The sequence below is a fragment of the Nicotiana tabacum genome, chromosome 1 (genome assembly GCF_000715075.1).
Source record: "Nicotiana tabacum cultivar K326 chromosome 1, ASM71507v2, whole genome shotgun sequence".
NCBI lineage: Eukaryota > Viridiplantae > Streptophyta > Magnoliopsida > Solanales > Solanaceae > Nicotiana > Nicotiana tabacum.
Window position 1 is genome coordinate 57,035,861 of NC_134080.1, and position 9,246 is coordinate 57,045,106.

Consider the following 9,246-nt stretch of genomic DNA (forward strand, 5'->3'; position numbering starts at 1 on the left):
TTTTTTACTTTCAAAATTTAAGTATTTTATAACCCGCTCTTCTATAAAAGAATTGGCTAATTACGATCCTGAAATTGAAAGATATCTTTGATTGCGCAGGAAAAAACAAATATCGTCTTCTCAAGGAGCAACTTGTGAAGAAATGGAAAACCAGGAAGCAGAGGGCATTAATCCACTTGGGATCCCACCATCAGTCCATATAAAGGAGCAATTTGATGAAGTGGCGCCAAGGCCAACAAACAGAATCCTTAGGGATTATGCTAGACCTGTTCGCTTCAACTGTGAATCCAGTGTCAGGAAGCCCCTAGTGGCAGCCAACAACTTTGAAATCAGGACTGGCCTGATTCAGACAATTCACAATCTTGTATCTTCACTGGTGATACAAGTAAAAACCCACATAGTCATTTAATTGATTTTCTAGAACTTGTAAAAACTGCTAAGTATAATGGAGTACCTCCTGAAGCTATCAAGTTAAGGCTATTTCCTTTTTCTTTAAAAGGAGATGCCAAGACTTGGTTGCGAAGTTTGCCTCAAGGGTCCATTACGACATGGGACCAGATGACTCAGAAGTTTTTAAACAAATATTTTTCCCCTGCTAAAAATACAAAGTTAAGACAAGACATATCTAATTTCTTGCAGACTGACATTGAATCAGTTTATCAAGCTTGGGAAAGATTAAAGGTAATGTTAAGAAAATGCCCACACCATGACATTCCTGAACATATGCAATTGTACATTTTTTATCACGGGCTAAAATCCTCTGCTAGAAATGTGATAGATGCAGCTGCAGGAGGTTCTGTAATGGGCAAAACCACAGAGGAAGCATTGCAACTATTGAATGAAATTTCTGAGAATGCTATCCAATGACCATCTGAGTGTGTAATCATTAAAAAGGCTGCTACGGTAAATCAGGTTGATGCTTTTACACTAACGCAACAAATTGTTTCTTTGACACAAAAGTTTGAATCTTTTTAGGTGAATCCATAACAATCAAACCAATCTGAGGCTTGTGACATGTGCGGAGGAAACCACCAGAACTATGAATGTCAAGCAACCAATCAAACCGATGAACAAGTTAATGTCATCGGTTACAAGCCATATCCTTTTGGGAGTCCAATGGCATAAAAGCATCCAGGATTTCCGTGGAGTAACCCAAATGGTGCACAAAACTTTCAAAACTTCCAGAAACAACAGGTACAAGGTCTGCCGGGATACCAGAGTCAAAATCGTGGGCAACCGAGTTACGACCTTATCAGCAAGCAGGACCATATCAATAAGCAGGGTCATACCAACAGAGGCCCCAACAAGCTCATCCAAGTCTTGATGACCTTTTGTACAAGTATATTAAGGTCACTGATGAAAAGATGGAAAGCCAAAATTCATCCCTCAAAATTTGAAAATTCAGTTAAGTCAATTGGCAGCTCTTGTGTCAGAAAAGATTCAGGGTCCCTTACCAAGCAATACAGAGAAAAATCCAAAGGAGCACCTTTAGGCCATCACTTTACGATCAGGTAAAGAACTTGATGAACCTTATGCAGACAGACAAGAAAAGAACCAGATAGACCAACAGGTAGACAAGGGTAAGAATATTGAAAAACCATCTGAACCATCAAAGGAGAAAGAAATAAAGAATAAGGAAGAAAACTTTTCTGAAAAAATGACTACCCCACCTGTGACAATTCCTTTTCCACAAAAAATAAAATGAGAAAAGCTTGATGGTCAATTTGCAAAGTTTTTGGAAATCTTAAAACATATTCATATTAATATTCCTTTTACTGATGCTTTGTTGCAAATGCCTTCATATGCTAAATTTTTAAAAGAAATTTTGTCAAGTAAAAGGAAATTGGAAGATGTTTTTGCGGTAATGCTTACTGAAAAATGCAGTGCTATACTTCAAAATAAGCTACCACAAAACTTGGTGATCCCGACAGTTTTACCATTCCATGCACTTTGGGAGGTGTATATTTTGAAAAAGCACATTGCGATTCTGGAGTTTCAATAAATTTGATGCCATTTTCTATCTTTAGAAAATTGGATCTTGGTGAAATGAAGGACATAGGTGTTTCTCTTCAGTTTGCAGATCAAAGTACTAAGAAACCTAAAGGAATAATTAAAAATGTGCTTGTAAGAGTAGATAAGTTTGTTTTCCCTGTAGATTTTATAGTACTTGAAATGAAAGAATGTCCTGATGAACCGATAATTTTATGTAGAGCATTTCTTGCTACAGGAAGATCAATCATAGATGTTCACCAAGGGAAACTAATCTTGAGAGTTGATGAAGAAATAATCGTTTTTTATATGCAAAAGAAACTAAGATTTTCAGGAGATGAGGCATCATCTTCATGCTTTTCTATTGACATGATTAGTGATCTTGCAGATGAATTCAAAGATGATCAATTAATTTCAGACTCAGTGGAATGATGTTTGACCAAATCAGGCACCGCACAAGATGATGATCCCACAATTAGGATAGAAGCTGAAATACTGGAAAAAGATTCTAAGGATAAGGAGATGCAATCAGAAGAAGTTCAACCAAAAATTGAACTCAAAGTTCTTCCTTCTCATTTAAAATATGTTTATCTTGAGCAAGAATTATTTCATCTTCTTTGACTGCAGAACAAGAAGAAAGACTAATTCAAGTCTTAAATGTACACAAAGGAGCCTTAGGGTGGACTGTAGAGGATATCAAAGGGATTAGTCCAGCAATTTGTACGCATAGAATCCTCATGGAGGATAGCTACAAGCCAATAATCCAACCCCAAAGGAGATTGAATCCTACAATGCAGGAAGTGGTGAAAAAGGAGATTGTCAAGCTTCTAGCTGCATGTATTATTTATCCAATTTTAGATAGCCCTTGGGTAAGTCCAGTTCAGGTAGTACCAAAGAAAGGAGGTATGACAGTTATAAAGAATGAAAATAATGAACTCATACCTACGAGGATTGTTACAGGATGGAGAGTCTATATTGATTATAGACGTCTCAATGATACTACTAGAAAAGATCATTTTCCTTTACCATTTATTGATCAAATGTTAGAAAGAATTGCAGGAAATGGTTTTTACTATTTTCTTGATGGCTATTCAGGGTATAACCAAATACCAATTGCACCCGAAGATCAGGATAAGACAACTTTCATATGTCCTCATGGCACACATGCCTATAAGAGAATGCCATTTGGTCTGTGCAATGCCCCTGCTACATTTCAGCGTTGCATGTCAGCAATTTTTTTTGACATGACTGAAAAATTTCTTGAAATTTTTATAGATGATTTTACACTCTTTGGCAAAACATTTGAAGATTGTCTTTACCACTTGACTTTAGTTCTTAAGAGATGTGAAGAGACAAACTTGATTCGGAATTGGGAAAAATGTCATTTTATGGTTACAGAGGGAATTGTTTTAGGACATAAAATTACTGCTAATGGGATAGAAGTTGATAAGGCTAAAATTAATCTTATAGCAGGATTACCCCCTCCTACAACTGTTAAAGACATTAGAAGCTTTCTAGGTCATACAGGTTTTTACAGACGGTTCATAAAGGATTTTTCAAAGATTTCAAAACCTCTGACTAGCCTCTTGATGAAAGATGTTAAGTTTGATTTTTCAGGTGATTGTATAATAGCTTTTGACACCCTTAAGGAAAAATTATCAACTGCCCTTGTAGTTGTGTCCCCTGATTGGAGTCAACCTTTTGAGGTTATGTGTGATGCTAGTGATGCAGCAGTTGGAGCTGTTTTAGGCCAAAGAAAGGATAAGATTTTTCGTTCCATTTACTATGCCAGTAAAACACTAAATGAGGCTCAACTGAATTATGCCACAACAGAAAAAGAGTTATTGGCTATAGTATTTGCATTTGATAAATTTCGTTCTTATTTGATATGAACAAAGGTGACTGTTTTTACTGACCATGGAGCTTTAAAATACCTCTTAGCCAAAAAAGATGCTCGACCTAGATTGTTAAGATGGATTTTACTTCTGCAAGAATTTGACCTTGAGATAAAAGACAAAAAAGGAACAGAGAATCAGGTAGCTGACCATTTGTCTAGACTAGAAGACCCTCCCCTTGAGTTCAACGAGATAAAAGAAGAATTTTCTGATGAACACATTTTTCAGTTGACTCTGTTGTGACTCAACCAGCCTGGTTCGCAGATATTGCTAACTACGTGGTTGGAAGATGGACACCCTAAGATCTCTCTTACCAGCAGAGAAAAAAACTTATTTCTGATGCTAAGTATTATTTGTGGAATGAACCTTACTTGTTCAAAATTTGTGCAGATAATATCATTAGGAGGTGTGTACCTGAAGAAGAGATGACCAGAATTTTGTATCACTGTCATGATGGAGCAATTGGAGGTCATTATGCTGCAAACCGTACGACATTTAAAGTATTGGAGGCCGGATTTTTCTGGCCAATAGTCTTCAAAGATGCCCGAGCATATGTGGCACAATGTGACAAGTGTCAGAAAACAGGTAATATCACTAAGAGAGATGAGATGCCATTACAATCAATACAGGTATGTGAAATATTTGATGTTTGGGGAATAGATTTCATGGGTCCTTTTCCTTCTTCTCATTCATTTGAATATATCCTTGTGGCTGTGGATTATGTATCAAGATGAGTTGAATCCATCCCCACAAGGAAGAATGATGCTAATACAGTGTGTAATTTTCTTAGAAAAAATATTTTTACTAGATTTGGCACACCTCGAGTCATCATTAGTGATCAAGGAACTCATTTCATGAATAAGCAATTTTCTACTTTGCTATCAAAATATGGTGTGACTAACAAAACTGGAACACCATATCATGCTCAAACACAGGGGCAAGTTGAGGTTTCCAACCGCGAATTAAAAAGAATTCTAGAAAAAACGGTTGGAATTTCAAGAAAAGACTGGTCTTTAAAATTAGATGATGCATTATGGGCATACCGAACGGCGTTCAAAACGCCAATTGGAACATCCTCATATAAATTAGTCTTTGGAAAAGCTTTCCATTTGCCAGTTGAATTAGAACACAAAGCTTTTTGGGCACTAAAAGCATTAAACTTTGAATTAATCTCTGCTGGTAAAAAGAGATTTTTTTCAGGTTAATGAATTAGAAGAACTGAGGTTGGAAGCTTATGAAAATGCCAGAATATTCAAAGAAAAAACAAAAATATGGCATGACAATTTGATCCGACAAAAAAGTTTCAAAATTGGAGATCAAGTACTTCTTTGTAATAGCAGGCTGAGGCTATTTCCAGGAAAATTAAAATCCGGGTGGACAGGTCCTTATAATGTTACAGATATTACTCCATATGGGGCAATTGAAATTCAACAGATCAATGGAGGAGACACATTTAAGGTAAATGGTCACAGGTTAAAGTTGTATTTAGGAGGCCATTTTGAGCAACGACCATTGGTAACCTTGATAGCCTAAACATTCCGCTGTTAATAAGTCGAGCTGATGACATTAAACTCAGAACTATAATTTCTTTACCTGTAGCCATTGAGGGTGAAGCAATGGAACCTCATAAGCCCAATATAATTTATACGAATAAATGCTTAACCAATTGATCTGGTTAATATCCAGATTATTATACAACCGGGACATCCCATGAAGGCCTCTACAAAAACAGAGCCATCTATACAGGAGTAATTTCATGGTGGTCGGTATGCCTGGTTGGTTAACATCCTGATTGTGTAAATTAGTTATTGGATCAGGTAAATTTTTTGGTTTATATCACAACCAGGACCCCATGACTGTTAAGGTGTTAAATTAGTCCAGTCTATTACACATAGAACATGTGTAGTTACAGTTTCTTTCAAGCTTTCTTCTGTGACTGTAAATTTAAAAGCTAAAAAGATTTTTAATTTATTTTTTCAAAAATTTCTTTAGTACTTTATGCATTTATAAATTATATATAATTTATATATTCTATACCGTTATAATAAATTTTTTCTTCTTAAATGATTGTGTCGCTGTAGGTTTTTAATTAGTAAAATAAATTCTTTCTATTGTGCTCAAATATTAAGTCTTTTTTTCATTATCATATCAGATCCATGCCTATGACTTTAATTTTGTGAAGGCAAAAACTAGCGTCTCCAACTCGCGAGATCAAAGGAATTGAGAAAAGTTATTATCACAAGAAGGTATACTCAATAATTTTTCTAGAACTTGCTCTAAATGTTCTTCGAGGCGAAATAATGGATGACACTGATCCTTGAAAGATGAAATTAGGCTTTCTTTGATACACCTTTTAGCCTCTTTTAGTTTATTCTCTCCAAGAAAATAAATGAAGCTTTTACCTCTTAGAACCTATCTTTGAGCCATTATCCTATTTTTTTAAAATACCATGGTCTATAAACCCCCAAAAGAAAAAAAAGAAAAGAAAAAAGAGATGTATATTACTATTATAGTTATTTCTTCTTCCAGCCATGATACGTAATGTTTGTTAGAAAAAGAAAAGAAAGATTGTGCAAGGCACGAAACAGAAAAAAAGAGAGAGAGATATAATATAAAAGTGTGTGTATATTCTTATATCTCTTTATAAAAAAAAAAAAAAAGGAAATACAAAAATACTGGAAAAAAGGTGGAATAATTAGTATCAAGGAAAACTTGCTCCAAGCTGGAAGAAGAAAAATCACTACAAAAATATTTTTATCCTACCAGCCTGAAGCCTGACATTATAAGCCAAGAAAAAGTCCTAAATAGATTTCAAAAATCAGTGTTGAATCTATATTAGTGGAGATTAACATGGAGAGCAAGCATATGGAAGAAGAATTGTGATATTCAAAAAGTGTGATAATAAAGTCATCCATTCTGAAAGATTCAAGAGAAAAAGAATGCAAATTTTATTCTTTTCAAAAATAAAATCAGAAGCAAGGTAAAAAATTTGGTGAAGTTTAAAAGATTAATCATTTGGCATGATGGAAGAAGTTATTTTGAATAAATTTTCTACCCTACAAAGACCAAAAGTTTTTGAAGAAAATATTTTAGTTAAAAAAAAATTATATGTATATATATTATCATTAGAAATTTTTTTTCCCTCGAGGACGAGCAAATATTCAAGCATGGGGGAATTTGATGAGTATAATTTATTCATATATTTTTATATGTTAAATATTAAAGATTTTAAATAAAACATGAATAAATATATCATATTCTCCCATATTTTCTAACATACTTCGCAGGAGAAAGAGCGTATGAAAATCGAAGAAAAGAAGCAAAAAAGGTGGGAATTGAGTAGTCAACTGGGAATGAAGAAGCAAATGGACTAAAGCATCATAGTTGCGACGATAACAATTGGGAATCATGAAGGAAATCACATAGTTGCAACTATAGAACTATAGTAGAAACTATAGTCTTTCTCTGCAAAAGGAAGAAATTGATAAGGCCATAGTTGCAACTACAATTTCTATAGTTGCAACTATGAAGAATCTTAGGCAAAAAAACTCTATAAATAGAGAGTGAATGTTGGAAAGAAGACATAGAGTCTTACAGGAGAAAACTAATCTTTGGTCTCTCTCTTTGTCTTTAGTATTTGCTACTAGTTGTCTTTCTTTTAGAAGAATAATATTTCTTCATAAGTTCTTTGTTCCTAAATTAGTTTTTTCTTACTTCATAATGGAGTAATCTTTTTTTGTTGGGATAGTTGATGAAGCTTGATATATATATATACTATCTCAGTTTTAATACATTCTTGAATTGGAACTTTCTATTTATATTTTATATTGTGCTATAATAATAGTTTTTAACTAATCATTGTTATCACTTCTATATATTTATCTTTAAATTATTCTCATATTAATTTTGTAATTCTCACGGAGCAAAATTAATATATAGTAACTATTGAATAAAATAGTGAAGTGAAAGTGGTTATTAGGAAGCTATTATTAAAAGTCGGTAATCTTGCTTGCCTCAATTTTAATTCAAACGGAGGAATTGTAGTCGCAGGAGTATTGATTTAGTAAAAATATTCTCACGAAGTTTTTACTATCTTTTAGCACAATTCAAACCAGAAGATATTTCGATTTAAACGTCATCAGTTTTAACTCACTTAATTACATAACCTCACGGAGTGTTATTAGTTGATTAATTCTTGGTGAGATAAGATATAATTGTATTAGCAATAAGCAATTATCCTTTAGAGAAATACATGTAGAAAGTGAGATTTTATTATAATATATGATCAAGTGAATTCAACGATTCCCAACTCTTTTAAATTATAAATCCTTCGAAAGTTGTTTGATTTTGTTAAGTATTTAACAAGTTTTAATTCCACAAACTTTTCATCAATTTGATTCTCTTAGATAGTAGCTAAAATATTATAAGTTTGTAGAATAGATTTTCCAATCTCTGTGGAACGATATCATAAACTATACTAGAATTTGACAAAGCACGAGCAGAAAAATCCTATACACATTGGCCTCGTCAGTCGAGTATAGACAGCTGTTAGTTAGTGCTTAGTTAGTTAGCTTAGCTCTGTCTTTGCATACCTGTATATAGTGGGAGGAGTTCCATTAGTTTACATAGATTTTGAATGAATGAGATAGAAATTAGTTCTCTTCCAGAATGTTCTTTTCTCCGCATCGAATAACTTCGAGCTTATGGTACTAAGCTTTCGCCATTGTTGTTGCTGCATTATTAGCTCAACTAAGGAAGAAACTATTGTTCCATTGCCGGAATTCTGATATGGTATCAGAGCAAGGTCAGAAGTTTTGTTTTATTTTCCCAGATCTGATGAATCTAGTTTCATCATCCTCGATTTTGTTTTGATCATGTGCATGCATACTTTGATCTCATCGATTTCAATACATTTCTCTTATAATCCTCTGTCAGAATTCTAGATCTGTAATTAGAATTTTGTGCTGGTTGATTAGTTGAATTTTACTCCTTGTAAGAAATGGCTACTGACGGAGATAATGAACAGTCTACATCAACGATGGTTGAATCTCCTAATCAGCCAATTGTTGGCACTAGCAGTCCTTTTACATGCATCCTTATGATAATCCGGGAATAGCCCTAGTTCCTATTCCCTTTGATGGATTTAGTTATTGCTCATGGAGAAGAGGTGTGATGAGATCCCTATCGGTGAAAAATAATCTAGGTTTCATCAATAGTGATTGCAAAAAGCCAGATCCAGACTCCTCAAGCTATCGATTGTGGGAGAGATGTGATGACATGGTGAATTCATGGATTTTAAATTCCTTGGCGAAGGAGATTGCAGACAGTGTTGAATATGTGATAAATGCAGTCGAGTTATGGA

The 9,246-nt window shown here is 34.1% G+C and overlaps 1 non-coding gene across 1 annotated transcript; it reads right to left on the reverse strand.

The window, feature by feature from the left end:
- Positions 1-606: 606 nt before the first annotated feature.
- LOC142165047 (small nucleolar RNA R71) lies at positions 607-713 on the reverse strand. The gene has a single exon (XR_012696069.1). It is a non-coding gene; the product is annotated as a small nucleolar RNA R71 (small nucleolar RNA).
- Positions 714-9,246: the final 8,533 nt, after the last annotated feature.